Raw genomic sequence first — 12349 nt, 5'->3', positions numbered from 1 at the left:
GTTTTGGTAATTAATGACACCAAGTTGCTAATGCCTTGTGTTTAAGTGATGTGAGTTAGGCATAGCAACACATGTGATGAAGGTGCATGGTGGCATGGAAAGGTGGCCACATGACTATAAAGAGATGAAGCTTGATGTGGAGATCATGATGATAGACGAGGAGCAAAGTTATCAAGGCAAAGGTATAAACATAGGGTTTTACTTTTGCCGGTCTAAGATGAGTAGAGAAGTGATTGACCGGGTTTAGGATAGATAGCCGACTATCAAGAGGGGAAATCATGGTCATCTCTCGAATCAAGTGATACTAGGTCCATATCTTGAGCATATGCATTAGGATCTAGTAAAGTGCTAACTTAACTCCTTTGGGAAAATGTTTGTGAAAAGCTAACACACATGCACTTTGGTGGTGGACACTTGTTGGTGTTAGCACATTTGCAAAGGAGGTGGAGTTCCTAGGGTTGAGAAGGATTCGGCGCTTTTGAGAAAAATAAGTGTATATTTTCTATTGCGCCGGTGGGAAATTTAGAGAAGTCGCGGGAGTGTTTTCTCGCTAAGAAACACTCACCGGACGCTGAGTGCAGAGGCACCGGACACTGGCCTCAGAGTCCTGTGTGCTTGACCCTGCTAGGGTTAAGCACCGGACGCTCTCTGAGTGCGTCCGGTGGTTAGCGTCCGGTGTGAGGGGTTTTTGCAACCCTCTCTGCGCACGAGTCTGGTGAGCACCGGACCGTCTGGTGACCAGCGTCCGGTGAGGTCGCGAGTTTAACAAACTCTCTGCGCATGAGTCCGGTGTGGACCTGCAGAGCGTCCGGTGATCCGTAGGTGACCGTTAGGATCTGACACGCGAGATTCAGGATGGACACGTGGCCTACCCCTGAGCACCGGACGTTGGGGGTCGAGCGTCCGGTGACCACTTAGTAGCGTCCGGTGCCCCCGATTTCAGCCCAGTGAAAACAGCCAACGGCTAGTTTCTTTGAGGGGCTTATAAATAGAAGGTGGCCAGCTTTGGGAGGCTCTCTCTTGCACATTTGATTATTTGAGACATACATTGAGCTAGAGAACACTCCTTCCACTCATCTCCTTGCTTGATTGCTCATCGTAGTGAGATTGAGTGAGATTCAAGTGCATTGCTTTGAGAGTTGCATTTAGTGGCACTTGATTCTTGAGTTTGCTGTGGATTTCTTGTTACTCTTGGGTGTTTCCCGACGCCCTAGATGGCTTGGAGCAGCGGTGGTGTTGAGCTCGTGATTGGAGATTGTTTCGAGCCTCACCAAGTGATTTGTGAGGGTTCTTGAGCCTTCCCCGCGGGAGATCGCAATTGGCTACTCTAGTGGATTGCTCGTGGCTTGGAGGATCCCCATCTTGTGAGTGGATGTGCGGCACCCGCTGAGGGTTTGGCTTTGGATTGCCAATTAGCTCGTGATCCATCAAGTGGGTGTATCGCCACAACGAGGAGTAGCTTGCTGGGAAGCAAGTGAACCTCGGTAAAAAATCTTGTGTTATATCTTGCCGAAGTCTCTCTTATGATTGTGCACGTGATTGATTGAATATATTTCTACTCTACAACGTCGGTATAACAATCACTCCCCTCTCCTCTACCTTTGTGCATACCTTGCTAGTTGTGTAGCTTGTTTAGCTTAGCTATCTTGTTTAGGAGTGTAGCAAGCTTCTAGTTGTGCTTTCTTGTTGTAACTAGTGTTTAGCTTTCTTGCTAGACTTGTGTAGGTGGCTTGCATAGCTTAGTTGTGCTAGTGCTAAAATAGCTTCGCCTTTTGTTTTACTAATCAACTTGTCTAGTTGAAGTTTGTAGAATTTTTTAAATAGGCTATTCACCCCCCACCCCCTCTAGCCATTTGGACGTTTCAATAACTTTTGCTCCTCATCTATCACCATGATCTTCACTTTATGCTTCACCCCTTTGTGATCATGTGGCCACCTTTCCATGCCACCATGCACCTTCATCACATTTGTTGCTATGCCTAACTCAAATCACTTAACCAAAAGGCATTAGCAACTTGGTGTCATTAATTACCAAAACCAAACTCGGGCTTTCACTTGGCTATGTGCCGACCAAGAGTGTACTCCTTGTATGAAATCACGTTTGGAATTAGGCCAGTTTGCAATGCATATGGACAATACCACAGTCCCTTCAGCTCTAAAAAGTTTTACATAGGATTTGGCTGCTACCTCACATTTAGGTTACTCCAAGCTGATCAGGTTTCGTTCTCGTCTTCAACGATGATACCCAGGTAGGCTAGCGTATGCAACTCTTTTGCGTTGAGTTAACACAGGACCATGAAAGCATTGGAATGTCACTTCACTAAAAGCGATGACATATCAAGACAGCACCAGATATAAAAAAGCCATTTACCCCTAATTTTAGAGACCTTTGCCGTAAAGAACTGTAAATAAAAAAATATTGTATGTAAATTAATATGCCTAAGACAAAGGCAGAGAGTTCACTTGACAACTGGATCTTCTAGACCAATCCGATTGAATAATAGTACATAAGATTTTATGAAGCCTAGTACATCATAGGAACTCTTTTTATAATGGTTGTAAAAGTACCATTGGTACTTTAAGTACTTTTAATTTTCTATTTGCTAGCTTATTCCGGAGGCTATATTGGTAACTCTCTCTTGGTCTCTCTCATAGTAGGCAGTTAGGCACCACCACACGGAGTCCACAGCATGGGGCACGTCAGTTTTTTCAGATTTCTGAACCCGATCACCAAACTTAAGCATGTCATCGATCAGAACCCATTGAATCAATCAAGGTGAGAGGTCAAGAATAATTTTTATTTCTAAATGAACCAAAGTTGCTAATTATAACTTCAAAAATATTTACTACAAAAATATATTTTATAATTAATCGATTGACTTATTTGATATCATAAATCTTTGCAATTTTTATATATTTTGATTCAATTTGAAACTATTTGACTCATTTGAAAAGTGAGGATTACTTTTTTGGACTGAGAGAATATGCGTGGAGTGTAGATGACTAGACGTCACTCCGCTAGTTGTTTAGGCATCGTCTCTTAGACAAACAAATTAAAAAAATGTAACATGTCATCTCAAACGTCACCCACTCCTTCGCAAAGTGCACAAGAGCCTTGGTATGCTGGTGCGTGGGGACAGGCTACTCGTGCAGGACGAGTACGTGCACAACACTTGGGGACCAAGCAATGGACATGTCAGTTAGTCTATGACCACGCCATTAGCATAGACCTCCACTTAAGGGTGGGCATAATTAAGCAAATCCTCAAAACCGAACCAAAAGAATAGGAAGCAACGTTTAATTTCAGAAAACTGAAACCAGACTTTTTTTGGTTATTTGGGTTCATATTCTCGGTTAACTAAATTAATTGAAATAATCAAATTACATGAATTGTACTTCGGTTATTTGCATTTTGTAAGACTATTTGATTTATATGTGATGTCTCATATTTGAACTATAAGTACATGAGTACAAACATAAACAATCTTTTAAGAAATAAACTTTCAAACTATAAGTACAAAGCTCTCAACTCCCAAACTTTTGTGTTAATGGCAAATTCAAATTGATGCAAACAATCCAACTTTTAAGAGACAAACTTTCAGATTATAAGTACAAAGCTCTCAACGATTTATACTTTTTTTGACTAAAAAGACTATGGGGGAGATCCCCATGGTACTGCAAAATTTTATAAATTATAAGGAAAAAGGAGTTCTTACATGGGAGTTAACTGAAGGCATCAATCCAAGCACAAAAGGATGATCTCAGGTCTCCTTTGAGGTGGTTGTGTCTGAGGTGCTATCAGCCCACCACCTTATCAGTCCAAACGCGTGCACATGACATCCCGAATAAACCTCATTAAAATAACTTTTGTAGTTTGGTAATGATACAATAAGGATCTCCGTCACGTGACTCTCCCCCAGACGCCCTTGAAAAAAGGGGGGAAATCCCTGTGCTCGTTCCACTCCCTGCGACACCTCCATCACGTGCATCTCCCGCAGCGCCTCCACGTGCAATCAGTCGCTGTGCCTACCACCGACCCCTTTTCCTACACCCACTTGGCTAGTGGCAGTCGCCTGCACATATAGCTAGCCCTTCCTCTAGCCAGAGCCTGGTGATGGCCTATGCCATCATTGGCCCGTCCCTCTCCCTTCCCCTCCGCCCACCGACGGTGGCGATAACCCGCATTCCAGACAAAGCTCGTCAATGGCATGTCCCCGCCACCCCTCCGCTCGCCTCCAGAAGGGGCCACGATGGCATTGCCCTCCGCCTACCATCTCCCGCTTGTGCTACTGCTGCATCGTACGGAAGAAGGGTGGAAAACACATGTTGCAAACCTATGTTTTAGGTGTCTCAGATGTTTCGTTGATATATGTTGCAATGTTTCATAAGGATGTTGTAAAAGTATATCGAGATATGCTACAATGGTTGTACACATATGTTGCAAGCTTCTGTTCCCAATGTGTTTCATCTGTTTTTCAAATGTATGTGCAAGTGTGTTTATTTGGATGTTGCATATGTTTCACACATATATTACAAGTGTTTTATTTGGATGTTACGTATGTTTTACAATGGTTTTGAGGTGTTTTTGCAAGTGTTTTAGATATATATTTCAAGTGTTTCATCTATCTTCAAATGTATGTTGTAAATGTTACATTTGGATGTTTCAACAACAGATGGAGTGTTGCATCTCACTCCTTCCTCGCCTTCGGCTGCCTTTGAATCGGTGTCTCCACCTTTTGTCGTGCTGGTTGGGCACCCGAACCAAAGGCGCAGGCGAGTGCTGCCCCCCCCTTCTTCTCGATGCTAGCGACGCAGCGTGGCATGGCAGGCGCTCCTTCTGTTATGCTATTTCCATGGTTCCATAGATGATCTGAACGGTAATTACGTCGGCTAACAAACCCTCTAACCCATGAGGATGAGAGTATATAAATCAGGGGCATGTGCATCATTTTCATTAGCTCGAGGTTACCCAACCTAGAAACTTGAGTGACAATTAAGTAATAATATGGTAGCACTAGAAATAGAAAAAGAAATGTGTTAGCTAGATGATATTCCCTATGTCCCAAGTATAAGTCATTTGAAGAATCTTGGAGAGTCAAAGCATCTAAAGTTTAACCAAAATTATACAGAGAACTACAAAGATTTATGGGTATTACTATGAAAATATAATTAATGAAGAATTTAATGATATTTAGTTGGTATCATAAATTTTATTATTTTATTATATAAATTTAGTCAAACTTGAGATGTTTTAACTCTCTAATTAGATAGTTGGTTATAATTTGGGGTGGATGGAGTAGGAGAGAGAAACCAGATGATTAGGCAAAAATAATCCATTTTAAAAATTGTTCATTGAGTGTAATACCCTATTAGGGACAAAATCAGATATGCACCATAGGTGAGTTTTAGAAGTCAAACCTCACATATGCTACAAATAAGGGGTAATATCAAAAGACAATGCATAAATATATAACGTACTTAGTATAAAAGAGATAACCTTTGATAGCAAACAGCGGATAGACAACTTCAAACTTCGGGTATTAACTTCACTCTACAGGACCCAACTGACTGGTTGATCACAAGCCTAAACTTCTCCTGAGATTTGGGGGAAATAGCAAGAGTGAGTCCATGTCGAACTCCACAAGTATAGCAACTAGATTGTATAGATCCCACAATCTCATGATCAATATGACATAAATAACGTAAAGCATTAAACAATAAATAATGAGTATTTTAACACAACAAAAATCATCACCTTTAATGCAAGAATCCCCAAGGCCGCTCTTGACTGTGAGCACGGCTAGTATACCAGTTTTAACACTCTGCCGAGGTTGCACATCTTTACCCATGAGTCATGATTTACCCTTTCGCCCGAGGTCGCGAGTCTCTTAACCCCCTTCATAGGGAGGCCGCAAGGATCACTATGAAGCCTTTCAAAAGTTCGTCTAACATATTAGGGCCGCAAGGTTTCCTGGGCGAGCAGATGTAGATAACCCCCGTTCCGAATGGCACAATGACGCGCAACCTATACACATAGGGACAGGGGCTCGCACTATACCCGTGTCGGTTAAGCCCCTCTAGCGCCCTTACAGGTAACCTCTAACAAGCTAGAAAAGGTCTTCATACTGAGCTAAAGCCAGAGCCATTATAGCCCTCATGGTTGCACTATTGTTCCAGTTATCACTTACAGATAAATCATCAAGTTGCTAAAAATTATTTTTATCATTTATTACTTAACATTAATCTAGTCACAGGATTATGATCACAGAATTAAAACTCAAATGTTATACTTGCCTTGATCCAAATGCTCTTGTTGATCTTGCTAGTCTTACTAGATGTCCAAGGCTCTGATCTTGATCACTGAAGTACTCTTGTTCACCACGAATTATTCACCGTCTAAACTCGATCACCAATCATCGACACACAAGCAATCGACACCAAACATATACGAAGCAAACAAAGCTACAATTAGAATAGTACACCACCAATAAAAACAGTATGAAAAGTTTATAAAATGATTCTACGCGTCGCTACGATTCCACGAACGTAAAGATCACGAAAATCGGAGCTAAAACGTAGAAGATATGAGTTTTCTAAGATTTTCTTTAGAAAAGTAATTAATTAAATAGGGTCTTGAAAAATAAAAAGTTTCAAACTGAAGAACCAAGTTTACTAACGCGTAGATCTTTCAAATACGAAACCAAACGGGTCAAATCGGAGTTAAAACGAATATTTTATGAGCAAAAGAAAGTCAGTGGCAATTTTATAAATATAGAAAACGTATTTTGTATTTAACCCGGGAGCTTTTACGTTTTTAGCAGGAGAAAGCGTAACCTTGGAATCTGCTTTGGATCGCGGGTTTAAATCCCAGAAAACCGAGGGACTCTTTAGAAAAGAGGAGAGGTGAGGGGGTATGGTATTCTGGACCTTTGGATTAGGTTTGTGTGGCTTAGATTAGAAACAAGAGGGGAGAGAAGAAGCTGCTGTACAGAACAGGAGTTAGCGCCGCCGAGCTCCATGAACGGCGAGAGCTCACCGGAGCTTCGCCAAACAGCGTTTTTGGCCTCGGTTTAACTCGGTAAAGGCATGGAATGAAAGAGGGGATGGAAGCGGACTCACTAAGGGGTTCTATGCGGACGATGAAGCCTCGGCGGTGTCGTGGGATTCAGCAGGCTAGCTCCGGCTTCCTGCGTACGTTCGGTAGCAGCATGTGAACAGGAGAGAGAGAGAGAGAGAGAGAGAGAGAGAGAGAGAGAGAGAGAGAGAGAGCAAGAGAGACGGAGAGCGTTGGGAGCTTCGTCACCTCGACGTAGTGCTCGACAATGGGTCTCCAATGGTGGCAAAGAGGCAGAGGGTGCTCAGAACGACGACGACCTCCTCTGTTTTTTTTGGCGAGATCCAAACGGGACCGGGCGAAGCAGAGACGATTCGAGGCAGACCTAGATGGAAACCATGGACGGAGCTAGCGGTGGGGCTAGGGGGGCTCCAGCCCCCCCTACCGCTGCTGCGCCAGTGGAGTTTCTAGTGATTTCCTTCCAATTTTAAACATAAATGTATAAGATAGGGTAGGCTGAGATCTTTATTTTTTATGATATATTTTGTGAATCTCATCCTTCATTGATATTTTTAATATAAAACTAATTCAAATTATTATATTTTTTCTATTGTGAAGGATTATAGTAGAGCTAAGTCGATATAGTATTTTTGTTGAGCCCCTCCTATTTTTTTTCCTAGCTTCGTCCCCGATGGAAACTAAATCACGGAGAAGCCCTACGCTCGTTCGGAGCAACGGATCCCGTGAAACCCGGGATTTTGGTTCCCTTCGGTAGTGTCGAGTTCAGCAACGGGAAGAAGAAAGGAAGGAAAGAGAGGACACCGACGAGCGGGCCCAGGGTGCCAGTGACTGGTGGGAGGGAGCTGCGCACGACTTGGGCCAAGTGATATGCTGGGCTGGGCGTTGCCACTGCTCTGTTGGGCCGGCCGTTAAGAGGAAGCAGGCCGAGAGGGAAGGGGTTGGCCTTAACCTGGAGCTGGCCATTGGGCCGAGGCGAGAAGGGAAATGGGAAGGTGCCGAGATGGACCTTAACTGGCTACCAGGCCAAAACAAGGAGGAGAAACTTTCTTCTATTCATTGTTTTTTTTCAAAAGCCTATTTCCAAATCCATTTAAAAATCAATTTGAAATATTTTTAAGTTTTTGTCAAATCCACACATCTCAAAAAAATTAAATGCAAAGGCATGCATGCTCAAACACATTGCTAGCTCCTATGATTATTTTTAACTTAATGAAAAATATTATTTTTCCTATATTTTCATGAGCACAAAAATGCAGAATTAAATTATTTTAGCTCTATTTCCAGGAAACAATTTTAGGGTGTTACATTGAGAATATGATTTTTTTGTGTATTGCCTGTGTATATGACTTTGTAAATATAAAAATTATCTCATACTCCCTCCGTCCCTTTAAATGTGTCGTCCTAGCGTTTGCATTGGTTCATCAAGCATTCAATGAACCTAGCCAGAGAATGAGAGCAGGTGCATGAGCAAGCGAGTGAAGAATCTGGACACTTAACTCACCAGTCCCGGCGACACTTTTCATGGGACAGAGCGAGTAGTTTTAGGTTTGGACTACCCCGAGAATTCCAATGATTTTTTTCTATGACAATCTGGACACTTAACTCACCAGCCCCGGCGACACTTTTCATGGGACAGAGCGAGTAGTTTCAGGTTTGGGCTACCCCGAGAATTCCAATGATTTTTTTCTATGACAAGAGCAGTTTTTAGTGTCAAAATACTTTGAATATGAATGGATTAGTTCTACAAAACGATTAGTTCGAAGGGAAGTTTACGTTCAACATAATTCATGCAGTTCGTGCTCTTAAAAAAACTTGATATGACACATGCAGGAGCCAATGCAAGAAAGCAGCAACACACACATTGCACTTTGTTTGTATTCATTTAATTCCCATTGCTCATACGAAACTCCCACAAATAGGAATTAATTACTCCATACAATATTTCAAGTAACATTAATTCATTTTCTGGCCGGAGCAACGGCTTTTGCACTCACTTAGCTGGGGAGAGCAAAGGGTTTGATCACCGATACAGCAATAACATGGAGAATGATCACCAGGATATTGTCCGTAGGGGTTGCAATCATCAGTTTGCATGCACTGTTCATGTGCACCGAAATTCTGGTCATCCATTTCATCCATGACTACTCGGCCTATTTTTCACATTGGAAAAGCAAATTTGTTAAGTACATGAATAAATACAATGACATTGGAAGCGACATTTCTATTTATATTTCACTTACATTCCGCATGAATGGAAAAGCATCCAAGGAGAAGTAGCAACGAAAGACACACTAGTATGTTATTGTGCAATGTGTGTTTCTCCATGCTCTAAGTTAAAGAATGAATGTTTCGTCTTATATGTTCCTGGCAGACGTGTTCGTATAAATAGACTCTACGTATGCATGATATTTAGCAAAAATTGATCACTGCCATGAATATTGTCCTTTTAAAGTTAATGGAGGAGCCATATTGCCAAATAATTCTATTGCTCTAGTGGATTGATTTCCTTGATATGTGCTTATTTGTTTGGCTGATAAGTCATGACTTGCTAATTTGTTGTGAGATAAAAGTATCTCCAAGAGACTAGATAAATTATATTCTAAACTACAAGATTTAGCCATTGTATAAAATAAAAAAGTCACTCAAAGCATAGAGTTCCAGCTAGTGAGGACGACATGCTATATATAACAAACAAAAGTTTAGGAATAACAAACTTAATATTTTAGCAAACCACATAGCACATCTGTTGGACTTTAAGTTTTGTTTTAAAAATATAAAAATAGTCTAGATAACATGGATAATATATCTGTTAGAGTTGCTCTAAAAACACTGCTGAATAGCTGGTACATTCGGCAGAAAGCTCAAGCGAACATGAAAGTTTGATTATTATTATTATTAAGGCATTGCTGATACTAGAAAACTTTGATATTTAAGTAGATCGACTACTGCGAGAATATGTTTGTTAGTCTTTAATGGGCTAATCAATTTCCTTCTCTCTTACATCTGCCAGAATATAGAATTGATTACTGCATGATATTTTATTTACACCTGCAGGCTGCAGTCTCTTCCATGGAAAAAAAAAATTGCGTGCAGTCTAGCTACACCCACGCTCACTGCAGTCCCTATCCCGATGCTTGCCACGTGGAGATCGGACGCCGCCTAGTTCACCTCGGCACACACGTGGCTCGGTTCGGGAAATGCGACTCGAGCCTTTGGTTTGAGTTTATCATCCGAATCTATCAGTCATTCAGTAATATTTTTCTCTTACAGTAAATCAGAAAATAATATTTTCTAACATGTTTTATCAGTCAAATGAATAGGGTTATGACGACAATGATATCAGAGTGGGTGCAGCCAGACTGCATGTAATTTTTTCCATCCCTCTAGGCGTGGCATGGCGGCCGATGGCGTCCCGTCTCTCAGTTTCCAAGAGAAAACCGGTGTCAAAAGACCATGCATACCACGCACATACAAATGAAGGACTACCTATTTCTTTAACACAGTGATATATACTGCATTCGTGAGTCCTCCTAAGCACCGTAACAAAGCTCTTAAGTTCAACGTAATCCATGCAGTTGCCCTCTTTAAAAATAGATATGAGTATATGACACATTCATGAGCCAATGCAACAATTAAAAAGCAGCAACACACATTGCACTGCGTTTTTATTCATTCATGTAATTCCCATTGCTCATACGCAACTCCCATATAGGAATTAATTACCCCGTACATTATTTCAAGTAACATTAATTCGTTTTCTGCCGCGAGCACATTTTTTCGCACTGGCTTAAGAAGCCAGAGCAACGAGTTCTATCATTGGCACAGCAATAGCACAAAACAACAGGTCCGTGGCAACGTCTTATGTCACTTTGGATGCACCGTCCAGATGCATAGATATTCTGGTTGTCCATTTCGTCCATGACTGCTCGGCCTATTTTCATGCATGAAAAAAAATATATGTTAAGTACCTCCTCTATCGTGTAATATAGTGCATTCTAAAAATTTTAAGATAAATTAAGAGAAAGCATAAAAGACGTATGTATACCCATTTTATTTCCTAAGTACTAGATGCCATCAACGCGATTAATGGTGATTGGTTGATAAACATAAAGTATTTACTACAAAATTGGTTTTATCCTCTATAATGTATTATATTTGACAACGAATTTTAAATGCCAGAATGCAATGTATTACGGGACAGAGGAAGTATATGCATAAACACACAAAATTAATGGCCCTAGAACAGCGTGAAACCGATGTCATGAATCTATGCATTCATCTCTTGGTCAATCTTACAAGAAAGAAAATTAATAGATTGTAGAAATATGTATTTTTGGAAGAATGAGAAAAAATAATAGTTGTTTTATACTAGTAATGAACATTGGAATACATCGACATTCTTGTTTATTCCACTTACATTCCGCATGAATGGAAAAGCATCCGAGGAGTAGAACCAAAAGAAACACTAGTACATCATTGTCCAGCGTGTGTTTCTCCATGCTCTAAAGAATGAATGAATGCTTCGTCTTGTATATGTGTTCTTGGCAGATGTGTTCTGCTCGAATGTGATGCATTAGTCCATAAATTGTTCCTATAAATAGACTCTACACATCCATGATATTTAGCAAAAAATTATGGTTACCAAACAAATCATGAATACTGTCCTTTTTAAGTTAATGAAGGAACCATATTGCCAAAATAATTCCATTGCTCTTGTGGGTTGATTTCCTTGACCCAATTAAGTTTGACAATTATTAAGGCATTCCTAATACTAGAAACTTTGGTATTTAAGCATGAGTCGATTACTGCCAGAATATATTAATTAGTTAGTCTTTATTGAGCTAACCAATTTTCTCCTCTCTTGGCACAATCTTTTCTCGAATACGCAAAAGATTTTAGTATCATTGTAATTAAGAAGAAGAGCTTAACCATATAAACGGCGTGCTTCTAATGAGCGTCCTAAAAAGTCCATGAGATTACAGCTGTAGGCTGGGCTGGCACAATCATCTTAACATGCTAGCAAAACTGGCTGGTTCTAGTTAGGCACCTTAAAAATCTAGAACTATCGCCATCAAAGGCTGCATACTTATGATGGCCAACACATAGCAATGAGAAATTGGTAAATCAGTACATAATTTGTAACCAAGAAAAAATACAAAATTTTGTGTAACTTGCTAGAAATAATAGCTAAAAACAAACAACACGCAATGTAATGGTATATCTATATCTACAACCTAGTTTAATAAAAATGATGAATAGTTGTTATGTTAATCC

The 12349-nt window shown here is 40.6% G+C and overlaps 1 long non-coding RNA gene across 1 annotated transcript; it reads right to left on the bottom strand.

Annotated features, from left to right (window-relative positions):
* Nucleotides 10700-11636, bottom strand: LOC110430807. The gene is made up of 2 exons (XR_002448192.1): nucleotides 11493-11636; nucleotides 10700-11006 (listed from the first exon to the last, which is right to left on the bottom strand). It is a non-coding gene; the product is annotated as an uncharacterized LOC110430807 (long non-coding RNA).

This window comes from Sorghum bicolor, chromosome 10 (genome assembly GCF_000003195.3).
Source record: "Sorghum bicolor cultivar BTx623 chromosome 10, Sorghum_bicolor_NCBIv3, whole genome shotgun sequence".
In the NCBI taxonomy this organism is placed as follows: Eukaryota; Viridiplantae; Streptophyta; class Magnoliopsida; order Poales; family Poaceae; genus Sorghum; species Sorghum bicolor.
This window is presented reverse-complemented; position numbering and strand designations above follow the sequence as displayed.